The sequence below is a fragment of the Temnothorax longispinosus genome, chromosome 10 (assembly GCF_030848805.1).
Source record: "Temnothorax longispinosus isolate EJ_2023e chromosome 10, Tlon_JGU_v1, whole genome shotgun sequence".
Taxonomy (NCBI): domain Eukaryota; kingdom Metazoa; phylum Arthropoda; class Insecta; order Hymenoptera; family Formicidae; genus Temnothorax; species Temnothorax longispinosus.
In genome coordinates, this window is record NC_092367.1 from 11,445,561 (window position 1) to 11,460,506 (window position 14,946).

The 14,946-nt window shown below is 38.8% G+C and overlaps 1 protein-coding gene and 1 long non-coding RNA gene across 9 annotated transcripts in view; one reads left to right on the forward strand and one right to left on the reverse strand.

Moving 5' to 3' along the window:
* Nucleotides 1-14,946, reverse strand: part of Rhogef2 (Rho guanine nucleotide exchange factor 2) — a 250,749-nt gene that overhangs the window by 128,195 nt on the left and 107,608 nt on the right. The gene's annotated exons all lie outside the window — the stretch shown is intronic.
* On the forward strand, nucleotides 13,835-14,835 carry LOC139820941 (uncharacterized). Its single transcript, XR_011734136.1, has 3 exons — nucleotides 13,835-13,972; nucleotides 14,095-14,162; nucleotides 14,246-14,835. It is a non-coding gene; the product is annotated as an uncharacterized lncRNA (long non-coding RNA).

Consider the following 14,946-nt stretch of genomic DNA (forward strand, 5'->3'; position numbering starts at 1 on the left):
ACGCTAGCGATGTAAAGACGAAAAAGCACCACTGGTTACACTATGTTCTTTGGAAGAGCTCCGATTGGTGCTCTCGGAAGCAACCCATACGAGCCTTGTCGAGTACAGAAGCTGAGTTTCGTGCTGCAGCTGAATGTTGCAAAGAAGTGCTGTACATAAAGACGTTGATCAGATAACTCTGTAGATATAAAGTAAACGTAAATCTGAATATAGATAACCAGAGTGCTCGTAGACTGATAGAGACGGGAAACGTGAATAAAAGAAGCAAACATTAACATTCATTATCACTTCATATGCGAAAAAGCGAAGAAAGGATTGTTAAACGCGCTCTACTGTCCGACTGAATCAAACGGTGGATATATTTACGAAACCGCTTAACGCAAAGATGGATATATTTACGAAACCGCTTAGTGCGAATAACGTTGTATTGCACGTCGTGCACAGAACGAATTTGTTAGGTTAATGTAAAATGAGCTCTTAGATCTAAGTCAATAATTTTTTGATATTTTTTTTGTACCGCCAGCTAACTTAGGGTTTGATTTGAAATTATGGCGCGTGTGTTTGATTTAAAATTAAAGAGATCGTGTGTTTAAAAAATACTGAGAGAGTCAAGACGTCGAGATGTATATCGAGAGGTCGAATGTAATGCATATAAAGTTTTCATGCGACTGGTACGATCGCGCGAGTCTCGATCTTCTTCGGTTTTCTTTACGAGTTGCTATAGCAGCGAAATCATTGATTCAACAGACTTTGTCTGTCTGGTGCGTGTGCTTGATGCGTGTTCTTGGTCCTTCGGACGTTCTTTGTCTTTGCTTAGACGTAATCAACTTTCCTGTGACAAGGAACGGTGGACGTACTGCATCGCGTTGGGACGGATCGGTGCTGCTGAGGTATACTCAGTAGCGGATCAGGCGGAACTCCGACCCTTTCCTGCGTGACAAGGAAACGATCTTTCAGATCTTCCTTCTCACATCGATCCTTCGAATCTTCTCTCTCACATCGATCCTTCGAATCTCCCTTCTCATATTCAAGTACGTAGACCTTGGGGTATTTCCGGCCGAGTACGTATTCGTCCTGCTCGTAGTGCGTGATTTTCATCTTTGTGAACATGCCGGAAATACATTAATCACGCGGTATACTACCGTGGCTCTACGAACCTTATTAGCGGGATCGTTTACAACGATCGCCGTGTGGATATTTCTATTGAGAACGTTAAGAACGTTAACAGATTGATAGGATCTGCTCTCATTTATTTTCAGGATACAGTCTTGCATTTTTAATGTGTGTTCTCCTGTCTTTCCTACCATATCCGTCATGATGACTCCGGAACTAGTCATACTTTATGAAGATACGTAATATTGCTCCTTCGACCGCCATTATATGAAATCAACCCGGCGTAGTTTATGGAGATATAAATATATATAATGTCTCGTAAACAATCTTAGGATTGAATATTCACGATAACGTTTCATATTTAAAGTTCTACGTAAATAATCAGTTCACGCGTTGATATTATTTGCTACTTTCTTCTTCATCTCGATATACGATCGCACGTCGCAATATTAGTAATATTAAAGTTGATTAACTATACTAAAGTCGTTCTTTCACTACTACGTTATTAAATAATATTTGCAATCATTTATTCAGATGGTTTTAATATATTATTGGTATTATTCGGAACTTTGAATAAAGACAACTTACTAATCTATACGTGTGTCTTAGTTCAAGAATTTTTATTTATAATTTAAGGTACGTATCTGATTTTCGAGTTCCATTCTCAGTAATACGACGTATCAACACCGATGACTTGGAATAAGATTTTATTCATCAAATGACGTCTAAATGTACAAATGCACGTTACGTGATTTGCACGTCCTTTGAAATAAAGTTCAGTTAAATAACTGTTTAGTTAAATATTCTACAAATTTAAGATATCAGTTTGCTATTATAAAACTTTGTTATTGAACAATAATACCTTTCTCTTCCTGTATTGAATATAAAACGTACAAATTGGCGTCTATCATAAATATTAAAAAAATTGGCCAACATTTTTACGTGTGAAGATACGTTCATATATTATTTTAAGATACGGACCTTTTTTGTTTCTAATATTATTTGATCTTATAAATAAGGTATTATCTAACATATTGATATTCTAAACTGCATACTCATTTGATTTATGTCATGTACTTCTCTAAATCATTATATATTGCTTACTTTTCAAACTGAAAGTTAAAGTCTTATTCGGCTATATGTTGAGATCAAGCTTGGCTAAAGCTTGTGCGAATATCGTGTTTGATTTGAACGTACGGGGGTGTGTTAGAATATGTACGTTCAAATCAGACGCTAAGAGCGCACGCTGGCGATGCGTGACAAGCTACATAGGGTGCGTTCCACTTAACGCTCGCAACGCTCGTGGAATCATTTCATCCATGTTGTTTGTCAAATGTTAAACAAGAACGACGGATGCTCGCGAGCGTTGTGAATGTTAAGTGGAACGCACCCACAGTAGCACGTGTGCGGCGCCGGGATATCTCGCGCAGGAGCGCTTGGAGCGCGCTTAAGCAAACGGAAAGGCTCTTTCTATCCGAACGTCTTACCGGACGGATGTGCGTGCGACCGAAACTTATACGCGATCTCACTGTATGCTACGAAATATATTATAATCGAACATAAAGCATAACAACGTTTATCTCAGAAACACGGCATTTTTTATCAAACGTGTTCAAACAAAACGTATCTGATTTCAAGGGTTTCATATTATGGTATTTGTTTAATGCTTTAAGATATTCAAGGAAAACTTGGTAACTTTTTCAATATTTAGCTTATGATATCTCGATACGTGTTTGTCGAAGAGAAAAGTGAAAGGTTTATGACGTGTGCACAAGACTTTTTGACTTAAGGTAGTTTGGCTAGTACCGTATGAGTCAATATACGGTCTATTTAAAAAAAAAAAAAAAACATTTTTATGCATATATTCTAGACACTTGCTGATTTTACGTGCTACGTGCTGATTTTACGTGCTACGTGCTGATTTTATAATGTAACTTTTCATTCGCGTATGTATCACGTTAGCTACTGATAAATGTAAACAGTTCAAGATTTGACTTCAGTTGACATTCGTACAAGAAAAATGTCGCGACACTGCATCTCTTCGCTGTAGGCAGCTATCATGCCAGTGCCATGTGTTTAAGTGAGATTATGTATTTACGGGACTTCCGTTTCCGGTTGTTTAGGTGTGACGACGGATTTTGTGTGTGAAAGGCGGAGTGCGAGTGTGAGGGGTAAAGTGAGAGAGAAAAGTATGGCGAGCGAGGGGAGAGAACAGAGAATGAGAGGGAAGGTGTGAGAGTGGAAGAAGTGCGGAGGGATCAGAGAGAGAGCTCGCGGAGGCAAAAGAGAAACAAGAAGGTTGAAGTTAAAAAGACAGACGTAGAAGGAGAGGAAGATAGAGCGCTAGGGTCAAGAGCTAGGGAATACTGGGAAGTTCGGAACTAGCATGGGAAAACAGTACGGCCATAGAGTAAAAGGATAGGAGATGGCACAGTTCGCGGATAACGTAATGAGAGAGAGACGCGGTAGTACGGAGAATATAGACGAGCTGTTTAAGAGGAAAAGGGATACAAGGAGCGAATGGGGAAGGGAGTAAGGACTTTTTTAAGAAAAGCAGGAAGGTAGTGAGAACGCCACTAGGGAAAGAAGATATGGACACAAAAGAGCTGTTGAGAGACGTAGAAAAGGAGTTGAGGAAAGGGTTAAGGAGATTGAGAGAGGATTTCAGGGAGGTGGCGAAGGGGCAAAGGGAGGCACAGGTTGAAGAAGTAGAGAAGATAAGAAACGAGCTAAGGGAGCGAGAGGAGAACGGAAGTAGAGAGAGAGGGGAGTTTAAGAAAAAGATAGAAGATTTGGAACAAAAATTGAAGGAGATGCAGGTGAAGTTAAAGGAAGGAGAAGTCGTGCTAGAGGAAAAGGGTTAAATGGGGGAAAGAAAGGAGGAAAGGAGGGGGACGCTGACTGGAAGGAGATAGTGGAAAGGCTGGAAAAGTGTGGAGTGAAAGAGATGGGAGAAAGGAAGAGAAATATTTTAATAAAAGGATTAAAAGAGGATGCGGGAGGAATAAAAGGGGGAGTAGAGAAGGTAATGAAAAAGATAGGAGTGGAGGTTAAGATAGAGAAAATTAGAAAGGTAGACGCGGAAAGGAGAGAGAAGAAAGGTATGGCGGTAATAAAAGTAGGAAATGAGGAAAAGAAGTCAAGACGAATAAGAAATAAATGGAACGTGAGACATAAAAGTACTTGAATAGAGGAAGATTTGACGTGGGAGGAAAGAAGGATAAAATGGAGGGTAAATCAGATTGCATGGAAGGTAAGAGAGGGGGATAAAAGGGTACGGATAGGGCAGGGAAAGGTATGGCTAGAGGGGGAATGGTGGGTGTAAGATGAGGTAAGAGATGTGCTAAGAGATAGTAGAAGGAGGTGTTGGGAGGCAAGACAAGGAAAAGGAAAAGAAAGCGTGAGAGGTGAAGGACACGAGCAAGGGGAGTAGAAGAGAGAGGGAGCAGGTAGGGTAGGTGAAAAAAGAATAGAGAAAGAGAAGGATAAGAGGAAGGACGTAGAGAAAAGGTTGGGAGAGGAGGGAGGAAAGAAAGAGGAGAGAGAAAGAGAGAGGAGAGGAGAATATATAAGGTGGCTTTTTGGAATGTGGCGGGATTAACAAATAAAGATAAAGAGTTCTGGAAGGGTCTGGAGAAATGGGATGTAATGATGTTGTGTGAAACGTGGGTACATAGAAAGAGATGAAAAAAGATAAAGAAAAGGCTGCCGAAAAGTTACGTATGGGAAATGCAAAAAGCGGGGAGGAAGAATCGGAAAAGAAGGGCGGTAGAAGGAATGACAGTAGGGGTGAGGGTAGAGATCAAAATGGAAAAAGAGGACGAAAAAAAATAAGGAAAGAATGCTATCGATAAAGGTAAAGTTAGGAAAAAAGTAGTGGAGGATAGTAGGAGTGTATATAAATAAGAATATGGATAAGAACGTGGAAGAGCTAAAGGAATGGGTAGAGAAAATAAAGAAAGGAGTGAGGGTGTTGATAGGGGAGCATTTTAACGCAAGGACGAGGAAGGAGGGTGGATTCGTAGAAGAGGGAGAAGAAAAAAAGGAGAAGAGGAAAGAAGATCGAAAAATGGTAAGATAAATGAGGAGGAAAAAAAGCTATGTAGGCTTTTGAAGAAGCATGGGTGGACGATTTTTAACGGGGGACGTAGAGGAGATGAGGAAAGAGAATGGACGTATACAAGGGGGAAAGGGGAGTCGATGATTGACTACATGTTGGGGGACAGCAGGACAAGGGAGAAGATAGAAAGGATAGAGGTGGAAACGAAAGTCGACTCAGATCACCAGCCAGTGACGGCGTGGGTAGAAAGGGTAGAGTATAGACAGTTCGGGTAAAAAAAAGGGGAGGGAGGGCGGAAGTGAGAGAGGTTGAAGGAGAGCAGAAAAAAATTTAAAGATTTAGTGGGGGACAAGCACGTTCAGAGAGGGGGAGTGAAAAAGGAGTGGCAGGGGCTGAAAGGGAAGATAGAGGAGGCTTTAAGGGAAGTAAATAAAAAGGGAAAAGAGAGAAAGAAAAGGGGCTGGTGGGATGAGAAATGTAAGGCAGGGAAGAGAAAGGTTATGCTCATGCTAATAAAATGGAGAAGGGTAGGAAGGAATGAGGACAGTTATAGAAAGGAAAAAAGCGATACAAGAAGCTGTGTGAGGAGAAAAAAAGAAGGGAAGTGAAGAGATGGGAAGCGGAGGTAAAAGAGATAAGGACAAAAAGGCAGGTATAGAAGGTAGTAAATAGGGAAAGGAAGAGGATGAAGAAATTGAACGACGGACGTAGTATGCAAGAATGGGATTAGGTATTTTAGAGATTTGTTGGGAAAAGTGGAAGAGAGGGTGGTGATGGGATCAAGGAGAGAGGGAAGAGGAAAGAAAGGAAATAAGGAGAGAGGAGGTGTGGGAAGTGGTAGGAAAACTTAGGGAGGGAAAAGCGATGGAAAGTGATGGGATCCCAAATGAGGTATAGAAGTTAGGAGGAAAAGTGGTAAAGGAATGGTTGTGGGAGGTGTGTACGAAGGTGTGGAGGAGAGGAATGGCCGGAAGATTGGAGAGAGGGACGTATAGTTCTCATAGGTAAGAAAGGGAAGGGGAAGAAAGTGGGGGACTGTAGAGGGGTGATTTTAGCACAAACAGCGTACAAGGTGTACGCGGCTGTTTTGGCGGAAAGACTGAGGAAAGAGGTAGAAGAGAAGGGCTTGCTACCGCCGAGTCAGACAGGGTTTAGGAGAGAAGTAGGGACCACGAACAACATCTATGTGTTGACGTACTTAATAAATAGGCAGGTAAATGGGAAGAAGGGGAAGATGGTGGTGTTGTTCGTGGACTTGAAGGCAGCGTTTGACTCACAAGGGAACGGTCGGAAGTGTCGCTACCCGCGTTGGATGCGCTCTGAATATGTTGTATATACGTAAAGTTCGAGACAAATCACTTTCGTCCCTCTCTAGGCATGAAAGTCGAACTTTTCATTAGTGTTGTGAAAACGATCGTGTGCACCTCGGATCGAAAGCTTTTTCGGACTCGTGTGCGTTGCCGCTTTCGTCTTTGGCTCGGGTGGTAAACTTCACACTCGTCTGAAAAACGCTGCTTTCTCTCCTTGGTGCACACGATAATATAGTAGGTGCTTACAACGTGACATTTTATGAGTAAAAAAGATTATATAGTCACTGGGAAGACTGGCAAAGACGTGAGTAAAAGCTGAATAAAAAATTATATTCAATATTCAATATCAAAGAAAAAAGTAACAAGCGTAAGAAACCAATAAAAGTTAACAATAAAAATGCACTTACATGTTCACAAAACAACAGCGTACAACACAGTTCTTTACACTTCAGACTTATGATCTAAAATGCTTGCTTTTCGGAATTATGACACAAGCAAATGATATTCAAATGCGTGACGTTACGTGTTGCATTTGTTGTGCCGTAACCGGGATAGTATATTATTGTAGCGGTTAATGTAACGCACGTGTTCGTTCAGCGTATGATTTGCGACTGCCCGCCCGATCTTACAAGTCAGCGGTATTTATAATGTCGGAGTCGACATTCCGTTGCTAGTCTAGGACTCTCGAAATAGCGTTAACCTCTCGCTGTCAGTGCCTTGCGCTGGCCTTTGCATCAGCGCTTTCGGTCATCCCGGAGTTAAAATAAAAATTTTTAAGCGTACAACGCAACTGAACAGAAATAACGCAACACCTACCTAAACCGCGACGCCTGCCTATACCACATATCATCTCGTCTTGCCAAAAATCTACGAATGGTATCATAATAAAAATACACATGGATGTATTTGGCATTTGACGCTCTTAACGTTGCGTTGGAAAAATTGTTATATTTGGCATAAATAATAGGTGGGGGTGGGGTTAAATTAAAAAATGTGACAACGTTGAAAAATCTGCGTACGCAATTGTAAAGAGCACAAAAAGCCATAAACATTTCGTACAAATGTTTTGTCGTTACGCCTTATATTTTCGAAGATATTCGCTAAAAACTATAAAATCCGTTATTTTCAAGGGGTTGTTTCAACCCCTAAACGTCGAGATACGCAGCTAAAAAAAAACGTGTCTAATGTTTTTTGATGCTCTACAACATATCCAAAGCGCATCCAACGCGGTCGTTATTTTTAAGGGGTTGTTTCAACCTTTAAACGTCGAGATACGCTGCAAAAAAAATACGTGTCTAATATTTTTTGATGCTCAACAACATATCCAAAGCGCATCCAAATCGAGTAGGGACACTTCCGACCGTTCCCTTGTCAGTGGATAGGAGGCGACTAGTGGAAGCGATGAGAAAAAGGAAAGAGAGAGAGGCTTAGTGAGGCTTAGTGAGGAGATGCAAGGAGCTGTTGGGGGAGACGGTATGCAGGGTGAGGGTGGGAGAGGAACTGGGAGAGAGGTTCTGGACAGGAAGGGGAGTTAGACAGGGGTGCCCTTTAAGCCCAAGTTTGTTTACGCTGCTGTTGGCGGATATTGATGACAAGCTGAGAAGAGGGGGATGGGGTGGGCGTAGGTTGAAAGAGAGGAAGCTATATACGTTGTGGACGATATAGCGATGTTGGTGGAGAGTGAGGAAGATATGAAGGAACGGATGGAAAACGTAGAAACGTATTTGGATAGAAAGAAACTGATATTGAATAGTGGAAAAACAAAAGTACGGCGTTGTAGGTAAGAGGTGGAAGGTGGAAAAAAGTGAGCTGGAGAGGATGGAAAGGTAGGGGTATGTAATAAAGTATTGCAATCAATATAATGGAAGGCAGTACGAGCACGTAAGAGAGAGAGAGTACGGAGAGGAGCGGCGTTACTAGGATAGGTATGGGGGATTAGAAAGAGAAAGTTTGGTGGGGATTGGAGCAGGAGACTATGGTTATTTGATAGGTTGATATAGTCAATGATAACGTACGGAGTTGAAATATGGGGTGGAGGGAAAGAGGAATGATAGAGAGATTGCAGGAAAGGTATATAAGGTGGGTGTTGAAAGTGGAAACATGCACACCTAGGTATGTGATCAGGGAGAAGGTGCAAAGAGATAAACTAAGAAGAAGAGCAGTTATGAAAACATGGGGGTATGAGAAAAAGCTGGAGTAGGGAAAAAGAGGGGAGCTAGCGAAAGAGTGCTGGGAGGAAATGAGAAGGGCGAAAAGAGAGGAGAGTTTAAAGGGTGGGAGGAAGAGAGAAGGAAATCTGTGGAAAGTAGGGAATGGAAGATAGAGGAGGTATGAGGTAAGGAAGATACTGAGAGGCAGAGGAGAAAAGGAAGTGCAGGGTATGTGGAGGTCGGGACGAGACGTGGGAGCATGTGTGATAAAAATGTGTGGACTGGCGAAGAGAGAGAACGTGGCAGAAAATGGTTGGAGGTGTTGAGGGATGAAGGGAAGGGGAAGAGTTGGTTGAGGATGTTAGTGGTGAGGGGGGAAGAGGGGGATGAAGAGAGGGAGGGAAGGGAGGGAGAGTGAGTGAAAGAGAGGGCATTAGTGCGTGCGTGCGTGCGTGCGTGCGTGCGTGCGTGCGTGCGTGTGTGTGTGTGTGTGTGTGCGCGCGCGCGCGCGCGTGTGTGCGCACGTGTGTGCGTGTGTGCGTGTGTGTGTAGATAGGTAGGGTGATTAGTTAGTAAAGATTAGTGGTTAAGGTAGAATAAGAGTAGTTGTAAGAGATCTGTTTTTGTAAAAGATTTGGTAAGTTCCTCACAAAAACGCCTTGTAAACTCTGAGGAGATATACAATAAATTCATATATATGTATTGTGTTTACGTTAAAAAATAATGGAAGATAAGCACGTTCGATAGAAGTGGAAAGAAAACACTACGCGACGCGGCGCACAGTGGGGCCAAATCCCAAAAAGCTGGCCAAAAGTCGAAAAATAAAGTTTCGCGTCCGAAGGATTTAAAGTGGTGGGTTTGTTTGAGTAATAGTCCGAAGGTCAACGTCTAGACTAAAGAGCGTCCTATCCCTTATACCTGCTCGTACACTTCAGTTCAAAAGTGACGCTCGCTCGAACAAGACGTGTCGTGTTCGGAGCCGAGTTCTAAACGTTTTATTCAGGAGGACGCCAAAACTATAAAAATAAAGCACGTCCAAATCTAAAAAATGGATTCGACAGCTGGAAGTAAGTAGAATATTATCACGTATTACAAAATTTATAGTACGAATTTATGTAATATCAATAAACAAATTATTTGTACAAAAATGAACGTAAACGTGCAACGAAAACGTTAAAAAACGTAGAGAAAAGTTTATGAGTTCTGTAGAGTTCTGTGACCAGACCTATTGTATGTTGTAGAAATATTATTTAATGAAAACAACAGAAAACTGCTGCTACTAGCTGCTACCCTGCTATTGGTGCAAGTTTTTGTAAAAAAAATAATTTTCTGAATTTTGTACGCATTAAAAACGCATTAAAAACGCAAAATATTGAAAGTGTTTTTGATAAAAGTTGTGTATGGTTTTGAAATATCTATTCAAGAGTGTACTCACCGTGTGGGCCTGGGGCCTTATATGGGCTCAGTCAGGACCAAGTCAATTTTTTCTTATATTAATCCCCATTTTTTATTGCGGATTTTGATTCTATGGCTCAAGATAGAAATATTTTGTATCAAGTCAATTTTTGCTAAACCCCTTCCAAAAGGCCCAAAATTTTGGGCCTTTAGAAAGGAGTTTAGCGAAAACGTAGGTACCTGCTAAAATATTTCTAATTTAGAGCGTAGACGTAAAATCCATAAAAAATAAGGATTAATAATTTTTTATTGTCACTGTAGAGAATATTTTAAAAATAAAAATTTTAAATGCAAAGTATAGGTTCCAATGGAAAATCCGCACGAATAAACCGAGCTACGTAAGAACCAGCGCGGTAAATACGGCGCGAAAGTTTTATTTATATTTTTATTTTACATATTTCCCAACTTTTGACTGCGTGCTGACAATGCGGACAAAAATTTAAATTAATGTTTTTTTTTCTTGTGGTCTTTATTGTGTTGAATTTTAAGATGCGCAATTTACTTTCATAAATAATTTAAAAAATATATATTTTGGAATAAATAATAGTAACTAAGGTTGAATGTGTAATTGCAAGTTTATCAAGGAAATTTTTTTTGTATTGAAAGGAACGTTAAATGATACGGTGACTACAGCATATCGCACTTTTGCTTACGGGGGTAGATGAAGATTTGATTAAATGGTTTCATGTTATATTGCAAGCACGTGCAAGATTATGCTTTACAAACAGCTCGCAACTTTGTACAGTTGTATCTGTGGTTTTACATGCCAACTTCAGTGCATAAAATTTTACGTCATGGCGCACAAATAATAACGTCTTCACTATTACCAACAAAGCAAATGTCCGAAAACGCTCAAGAGTCTAGTAACAAGTATATTAAAAAGTTTAGAGAAGATTTTGCAAGAAACGTACTATTAACATCCGATCCATTTATTTCTAGTTTGCGCGACGTACCTCGAAAAAAATTAAAATCGTTACTACCAGAAACAGCCTTATTATTACGTGCGCCAAGTATTAGAGAGAGTGAGGAAAGCTCCAGCTATCTTACAGTTGAATCAACTGACTGTGAATCAAATTATTCTACTGATGACGATGCATAAAGTAGTTGATTGACTGTATTTTAATAAATATATATTTATTCACCGCCCGTTCACACACGTTTTAACTATGACTCAAATATTTCTATACGTTTGACGCACACGGATCTATGTAAGTTTAATATTTATTATATTTTGTATCACGGTTTATTACGTTGCATTCTTGTAGCATGTGTTGCGTATCGGTACGTTATGTTGTTCCAGCCGTGTTAAATTAACTTGATAAGGACCCAAAGAAAAGGTTAAAATGTCGTTATACTAATAACGTACTGCCAGTCAGGCCGACTAATCTTGTTTTATATATTAAATATATATTTATTTTGCAGTTCTCACTTTTTATTTCACTTTCTTCCTTCATGAGCAACTACATATATTTAATAATAACGTTAATGTTGATCTGTACGAAATAACTTAACATTAAAAAAAGTTTTTTTATACAAACTTTATATTCAGAGATTAGAATTTTGACAGCATTCTTAATATTTTATTTTTCTCGTGTTATTTAGAAATCGAGTTTTACGTAATGCGTATTGAAAAGGACAGAATTTAACGTCTTAGCCTAAATAAATCATTTTTTCTATACAAGTCGTCTATATTTAAAACCGTCCATTTTGATTTTTCAACGTTTGACTCCAACGTCGTACGCAGCGAGCTTAAAAACTTTCGGGTACTGAGTTTCACCCAACGTGAAAAACGCTTTCGACTTTTGGCTAGCTTTTTGGGATTTGGCCCCACTGTGCGGCGGCGTTGCCATTGCGTACAGCTGATCGAAAGGCCGCCAAAAAACACGACACGTCATCAAGTTTTGATTGAATTTTTGGACTTATTACACGTCAACATCGTTTTGTCTTATTAAACAAGTGCTAGAAGACGCAAACAAATATTCGTTTCAGTTTTTTGAACTTGTTTCTTTACAATAAGTAAAATTCTTGAAAAATGTATCTTTCGGTACACGTTCCCATAAAACCTATGTTAAAAATGCCTTTGAGATTTAAGGATGTATCGGACCTATTTTCAAAACGCTACCAAGTGGATAAAAATTTGTGAGAATGTTCTTTTAGTCTTCCTGATGTGCTACAAAAAAGTAGAAACGACGCCACTAAACAGTTGCTGAGATATAACGATTTTACGTTTCACTGATTTTACAAGTATTCTTATGGGAAGAGACGATTTTGACGGATAAAATAGCTAAAAAAATGTTGAAGAAACGCTAATAATATTTTGAATTTTTTTGTACATCTAGTATACGACGAGATGAAAATATCTGCCAAGTTTCACGTGTCTTCACTACACCGTTTTAAAGAAATAACGTATAACTTGAGATACGTGTGCTGTCGGCACGAATGTATCTCGATGGCTCGTGAAAGCGCGGCAACGTCGCACGCAGCTGGGCAAACGAAGCATAACCTATGGCTGTCGCTACACGTATTATCTATGCCTTCTACTACTTCTAGCTAACTTTTTGTCTCCGTTGCACTCGTGAAGAGATAGAAAGGGGAAATGAGAAACATAGCGGGATTATTGTAAAAATGTAAACGAACAGACATAACCTCGCACCTCGCAGCTCGCATCAAGTCTCGCACTGTTTTGGTACTGTGCAAGGCTGCCAACCTACGTGAATCGTTGTCACGTCTCTTTTAAGAGTCACATAACAATGTTTATAATAAATAATATTCAAAATTATCGTTTATATGATACATATTTATCTTTTTTGACGTTATTAAAGTCACATTTGTTTATCAGCACTGCTGAATAATGTCTTTCGCTTTGAAATAATTTGACGTTATAAAGTTGAAATCAGGGTATTTTCACTGCCAAAAGTTTAGGCTCATAAATTACAAAAATCACAAATAATACTGGAAAAAACATTTGTAAAGTAAAAAATACCTTTCTAGGAGTAAAAATAAGATTCCTACTATCATTTAAGCAAGAGCGTCCACAGGATTTTTTCCAGGGCGGGGCATGATTCAAAATGTTACTTCTAGATTTAAAATACTTATAATTTATTTTATTTATTAACTTTTTTTACATATGACTTTAACCATTTTTATTTTTTCAATTTTGGTCAAACAAAAAAACTAATCTTCTATCATCTTGACCAAATTTGTCTATCACTTGGGTGATAAAGCTTTCTTCGTTATTTACAATCCTTTGCCTATGGACGCTTAACATACAAAGACCACTGAGTCTTGATTCAGACATTGTTGAGCGCAACCATGTCTTAACACGCCGTAAGGTACTAAATGATCTCTCTATTGTTGCTGTCGTAACAGGCAACGATAGCGATTTTAAAAGCACAGCTTGAATTGCAGGCACAAATTTGGCAGCAATAAGCATATCGTCCAGAGTAGATATTTTAGAGTCATTTATTATTTTATGCCATACAAGACCTTCATTAAGTAGGTCACCACTCTCATCAATCTCTAATAACAACTGCTTGCTCTGCTCACGGGTCATGGTTTTGAAAGTGGAAGGATACAATCGGAAAAGATTAAAAATACTTGAATTTTCTTCAGAAAATCTAATAGTTAACGAACTTATAAGCGAATCTATATATGGTAAAAACAGACTTAGTTTATAGTAGAGTCCTATATTAGTAGAGAGACGCAAACTTTACCCCCACTTTGCTGCCGTCGCCATCTTGTGATCGTACCCCCACCTTGCTGCCGTCACTATCTAGCCCATGGTGTTTCTACTTTTAGCCAGCGCAATCAGTGCTGTTTACTAAAGGAAGTATTTATTCTTAGTTACAGTTCAATACCTGTATCGACATTACATCAATTTTTATGTAAGAAGTGAAATAATGAAATGCATCGAACGTGACATTTTTGAATATTGAGAGACTTGTTGCTCGTTTGAGGTTAGGCTCCTACCAAGTTTTACGCTTTTCAATAATTTTCTTTTGTGCAGGGAGAAAGAGCAAGTTGTTTCACTGTCATATCGGCGAACCTGCTGGTCCATTTCTGAATATGTGTGAGGTAAATTCAGTTTTTTTTATCTCAAATAAATTACAAATATCCGTCGACTCTAGTACTGTTACTTAACCTTGATCTTTCTGCAGAGCTCCAATTTAAATCTCATCTTTGCTCCATCGTCTAAGGCGGATGAAATACAGTATCTCAAATTCCAGACCAGAATAATGGAAGAAAAATTAAAAAATCTTCAAGAGGAGTATAACAGTGACTTTGCTACTTTTGAAAAAATGGTTTGTGAGATACACCTAATGAAGCAGGAGCTATACGTTGGCAAGCGCTTGCTAAAGGTTTTGAGCTATAAAGAAGTTTGTAAAGAGTCTTAGTGTTTTGGGCTCGTTCTGTCTATAACATAATTATAAACGGACTAATTGTATATTTATAATTTATAATGTAATAATACAGTGCCTCGCATTAATATTCGGACATCATAATACTTGAAAAAAATTAATCCGTATATTTATGTAAGAAATGTTGTTCTTTTAGTAAGTTGAAGCACAAAATGATACCCTACAAAATATTGAACTATTAAAGTTATAATTTAATTCATATGTAGATGTAATTTATACAAAAATATATTTTTTGTTAAATGTCCGAATATATTAATGCAAATCACTATATACATATATAAAATTGTATAATTGTTCTAATTTTGAAATAAATTATTATTTTCACAATATATTCTTTATTTTATGTAAATTTACATTAGTGGTTTATCAGTCTTAAAATATGTAAAAATAAAAATAAAATAAAAATACCCTGCCAGAGAGCATAATACAAATAATATACT